Here is a 5,765-nt window from a genome sequence, read left to right on the forward strand (position 1 = left end):
TAAGCGTCAATTTTGGCGCTTTAACTCTACGTTTGGTTCATCCCACAGCGCCAGTTCTGCTTACCAAAAGTGGCCCACTTGGCACTCTGATCCATATATAAAAAATATATTCTCATAGCTTCACATTATAAATAATGTTTTTAAGCAAGCTAGAGATCTCACCCATTTAAAGTTTGAGAATAGGTTGAGGTCGTTTCGGCCCCAAGGCCTCTAATCATTCGCTTTACCGGATGAGACTCTTATATAATGAACGCCAGCTATCCTGAGGGAAACTTCGGAGGGAACCAGCTACTAGATGGTTCGATTAGTCTTTCGCCCCTATACCCAGTTCCGACGATCGATTTGCACGTCAGAATCGCTACGGACCTCCATCAGGGTTTCCCCTGACTTCATCCTGACCAGGCATAGTTCACCATCTTTCGGGTCCCAGCGTGTACGCTCTAGGTGCGCCTCTATTATAATATAATCCGAAAACTAAATTATAATAATATAAGACGCCCTAGGAGTGCGATATTTAATACATAATATAAATATATCCTCCTTTTATCATTTATAAAAAAATATAAATAATATTTACTTTCATTGTGCCTTTGGGTTTCATAAAATTTATAAATATTTCGATGAAAAAATATTTTATTCCCAATGACTTGCGTACATGCTAGACTCCTTGGTCCGTGTTTCAAGACGGGTCCTGAAAGTACCCAAAGCTATATCGTCGCTGACAGATAAATTTTTAATAAAAAAAAATGAGCCAGTTCATTATCATACACCTACTGACAGTTAAATAGTATCATATAACGGCATAAAATCCGTATATATAATATGTTTTAATAAAAAAACCTATTTATACTCGTGGTGGATCTGAACGCGTTAATAACGCGACTCAATATCAATTTATAATTAATACCATCAAACAATTAATCAAGAAACATAGGCGTTTAACATACACAAAATATTATCAAAAAATAATATTGTACATTAATCAACGCACCAATGCCTATAGATTAATATTTAATGGGTCGCAACGTCCTACAAGATGAGAAGTGCATACCTCGTTATCATACAATTAACAATATACAGCAGTGCATATATTTTTACTAAAAATAAATTCCTAATAAAAATTTTTGTCACATGCTAGTACAAATTGGTTGATTAACGATAAAAAGTAAATGAATCTCATCTTTCGACCTTTCGGGTTTCTCAGGTTTACCCCTGAACGGTTTTACGTACTCTTTAACTCTCTCTTCAAAGTTCTTTTCAACTTTCCCTCACGGTACTTGTTCGCTATCGGTCTCGTGGTAATATTTAGCCTTAGATGGAGTTTACCACCCACTTAGAGCTGCACTCTCAAGCAACCCGACTCTAAGGAAAGATTCACCTATCATCAATAATAATCACTACGGGCCTGGCACCCTCTATGGGTATATGGCCCCATTCAAGATGGACTTGGATGTATTATATAACAATAGGTTTATATTGAATCTTCCTAAACACTACATTCCCCAAGTGTCTGTTTATCAGCCACGGGGTTCAGTGCTGGGCTTATCCCTGTTCGCTCGCCGCTACTAAGGGAATCCTAGTTAGTTTCTTTTCCTCCGCTTAATAATATGCTTAAATTCAGCGGGTAATCTCACCTACTCTGAGGTCGTAAAAGTTTTTAGAAGTATTAAAACAAAAATTTTTTTTATATATTATGTTTTTGTTATATTTTATAAGTAAACAATTTTCTTAATTATTCATACTCAAATTTTTTTAATATTATTATATAATATTATTTTTATATTTATCTAAAGAGAAGAAAATAAAAAATAAATAATTATATATATTAATTTTTTTCGAGTATATTGAAAATTTTATTACAAATAAAATATTCCATAACAAAATATTAATATATAATATTTTTGTTTATTCTTCTTTATTTAATATTTTAAAAATATATTATTAATATCATTTATTATTAATATTATTATTAACATAAAGTTTTATAATATTATATATAAATGATAAAAAATAATATTGATATATTAATTTAAAAATGTCGACAAATAATAAAAAATATATAAATTTTAAATGCTATTAAAAACATTTTATATTTATTTTTTTCTTATATTTGGCGTAAAACATTCATATATAAATAATTTTACATTTCTTTTATAAAAATTTTATTTATCAATTTAATTAAATATGAAAAAATAAATTTTCTTTTTTAATTATTGATAAATTTCTTTTTCATAAAAAAAATTTTATGTAAAATAATCTTTTATTATATTAATATAATGTATACGACCCTCAGCCAGATGTGGTCCGGGAACAGTATCCAAGGACCGCAATGTGCGTTCGAAATGTCAATGTTCATGTGTCCTGCAGTTCACAAGTTGACGCGCAATTAGCTGCGTTCTTCATCGACCCACGAGCCAAGTGATCCACCGTCCAGGGTAATCTTTTTAAATTTTAAATGTAAGTATTATTATTAATAATAATCTTTATTTTTAATATAAAAAATAAAATTATTAATTTATATATCTTTATAAATTCTTTTAAAATAAAAAAATTTTTCTAGAATATAAATTATATATTTTATTTTAAATATATATATATAAATTAAAGATATTATGGTATTAATAAATATATACATAACATTTTTGATATTTTTGTTAGTGCTAGCTAGATATAATAATTAATATTTGGTATATTTTATAGAAATGTATTTATTTTTTTTTTATAAATTATTTTCTACATAAAAATATATATAATATTAATATGGTACAAAACAAATGGGTTTGTTTTTTAACATAATAACTTTTAATAAAAAAAAAGAAATATCAAGACAAAACATAAAGAAATTTAAATTTGAAATAAATTTTATTCTTTAAAAAAATTTTATCTTGTGTTTTCTTTATTTTTATTATATAACATAGAAAAATAAAAATATAGATTATATCAATTATAATCTTATTTTATTTTTCTTAATAGAGATTATATACATATAAACAAATAATTTCAATATATTCTATTTTTAATTTCACTTTTTTATAAGAGAAATTATTTATAGATTTTATTAATAATTATTGTTTAATAATAATAATAATATTGAATATAAAAATATTTTATATGTAACAAATATATTATTAATATTTATATAATATTCTCTATATTATATGTATAGATATATTATGTGTATAAAAAAAGTTTGGCGTATTACTTTAATATGATATCATAACCAAAATAAATCTCTTTTAACACATAATTACTATTATATATTTTGAGAAAATTACATATTAATATGTTATTTTGTTAAAAAAAATATTTCTTATCAATAATATTTTTATTTTTTGGAATATTTAAAAACAATACAAAAAATATAAATAAATATATTTTATATATATCGTTAATGATCCTTCCGCAGGTTCACCTACGGAAACCTTGTTACGACTTTTACTTCCTCTAAATGATCAAGTTTGGTCATCTTCCCAGCAACATCGGCAATATCAGAAATATTGCCGCGTACCAGTCCGAAGACCTCACTAAATCATTCAATCGGTAGTAGCGACGGGCGGTGTGTACAAAGGGCAGGGACGTAATCAACGCGAGCTTATGACTCGCGCTTACTGGGAATTCCTCGTTCATGGGGAACAATTGCAAGCCCCAATCCCTAGCACGAAGGAGGTTCAGCGGGTTACCCGGACCTTTCGGCCTGGGAGGACACGCTGATTCCTTCAGTGTAGCGCGCGTGCGGCCCAGAACATCTAAGGGCATCACAGACCTGTTATTGCTCAATCTCGTGCGGCTAGAATGCCGCCTGTCCCTCTAAGAAGAATTATTTGTACGCCGGCAGTAAAAACCACATCAAAAAACTGCGTACCCATACACCATAACATATGCAACATAAAGCACAATATATACAAAATATAATCTTGATCGTTAAATCTCAAAAATACATGCATATATAAATACAATACATAACACACATGAAAATGAATGAAATGGGAAACAAACAGCCGATGGGCCTTGAGATGCCGGTAAAGTACGTCTATTTAGCAGGCTAGAGTCTCGTTCGTTATCGGAATTAACCAGACAAATCGCTCCACCAACTAAGAACGGCCATGCACCACCACCCACCGAATCAAGAAAGAGCTCTCAATCTGTCAATCCTTCCGGTGTCCGGGCCTGGTGAGGTTTCCCGTGTTGAGTCAAATTAAGCCGCAGGCTCCACTCCTGGTGGTGCCCTTCCGTCAATTCCTTTAAGTTTCAGCTTTGCAACCATACTTCCCCCGGAACCCAAAAGCTTTGGTTTCCCGGAAGCTGCCCGCCGAGTCATCGGAGGAACTTCGGCGGATCGCTAGCTGGCATCGTTTATGGTTAGAACTAGGGCGGTATCTGATCGCCTTCGAACCTCTAACTTTCGTTCTTGATCAATCAAAACATTTTTGGCAAATGCTTTCGCTTCTGTCCGTCTTGCGACGATCCAAGAATTTCACCTCTAACGTCGCAATACGAATGCCCCCATCTGTCCGTATTAATCATTACCTCGGAGTTCCGAAAACCAACAAAATAGAACCGAGGTCCTATTCCATTATTCCATGCACACAATATTCAGGCAAAATTTGAGCCTGCCTTAAGCACTCTAATTTGTTCAAAGTAAACGTACCGGCCCACCTCGACACTCAATTAAGAGCACCGCGACGGGATTGCAATTGGGGGCTGCCACCGCTCTTAACGGTTAAACACTTACGACAAATTACATAATAAAAATATATATAATGCATTAAATAAATAATAACACTAAAATATACTTTATACATAATCTGTACCACCCACCGGTAGGACGTCCCACATAACATGCTAGTTAAACAATGCGAGCATTGAACCAACAGTGTAGGACACAGATTCGACTACGAGCTTTTTAACCGCAACAACTTTAATATACGCTATTGGAGCTGGAATTACCGCGGCTGCTGGCACCAGACTTGCCCTCCAATGGATCCTCGTTAAAGGATTTAAAGTGTACTCATTCCGATTACGGGGCCTCGGATGAGTCCCGTATCGTTATTTTTCGTCACTACCTCCCCGTGCCGGGAGTGGGTAATTTGCGCGCCTGCTGCCTTCCTTGGATGTGGTAGCCGTTTCTCAGGCTCCCTCTCCGGAATCGAACCCTGATTCCCCGTTACCCGTTACAACCATGGTAGGCGCAGAACCTACCATCGACAGTTGATAAGGCAGACATTTGAAAGATGCGTCGCCGGTACGAGACCGTGCGATCAGCTTAAAGTTATTCAGAGTCACCAAATTAAACGATGCAAATTAAAATTTACACCGATTGGTTTTGATCTAATAAAAGCATTCCTTCCATCTCTGGTCGGAACTCTGTTTGCATGTATTAGCTCTAGAATTACCACAGTTATCCAAGTAAATGTGGGTACGATCTAAGGAACCATAACTGATATAATGAGCCTTTCGCGGTTTCACCTTAATTTGGCTTGTACTGAGACATGCATGGCTTAATCTTTGAGACAAGCATATGACTACTGGCAGGATCAACCAGGGAACTATTTGTATTTATAATATTAAATATATAATAATATACATGATATTTTTGTTTTCTTATTATAAGAAAAAAAATTTTCATACAATAATTATTAATATATAATAATATTATTACAATTTCATTTTAAATATCAGATGGTCTCACCCATTACTGATATAAATTTTTTTTTTTTTATATCTCTATTGTTTTAAAATTAATAGAAAAAACATATGAGATATAT

General features: G+C 32.5%; 3 non-coding genes across 3 annotated transcripts in view; all 3 read right to left on the reverse strand.

Moving 5' to 3' along the window:
* Positions 1 to 1,648, reverse strand: part of LOC123304287 — a 4,577-nt gene extending 2,929 nt beyond the window's left edge. Inside the window, exon 1 of the ribosomal RNA XR_006536321.1 lies at positions 1 to 1,648. This exon is cut by the window's left edge and continues 2,929 nt beyond it. This is a non-coding gene — a ribosomal RNA (large subunit ribosomal RNA).
* A 635-nt stretch (positions 1,649 to 2,283) lies between these two features.
* On the reverse strand, positions 2,284 to 2,438 carry LOC123304291. Its single transcript, XR_006536325.1, has one exon. It is a non-coding gene; the product is annotated as a 5.8S ribosomal RNA (ribosomal RNA).
* A 951-nt stretch (positions 2,439 to 3,389) lies between these two features.
* LOC123304294 lies at positions 3,390 to 5,545 on the reverse strand. The gene has a single exon (XR_006536327.1). It is a non-coding gene; the product is annotated as a small subunit ribosomal RNA (ribosomal RNA).
* Positions 5,546 to 5,765: the final 220 nt, after the last annotated feature.

Source organism: Chrysoperla carnea (assembly GCF_905475395.1).
Source record: "Chrysoperla carnea chromosome X unlocalized genomic scaffold, inChrCarn1.1 SUPER_X_unloc_38, whole genome shotgun sequence".
Lineage (NCBI taxonomy): Eukaryota > Metazoa > Arthropoda > Insecta > Neuroptera > Chrysopidae > Chrysoperla > Chrysoperla carnea.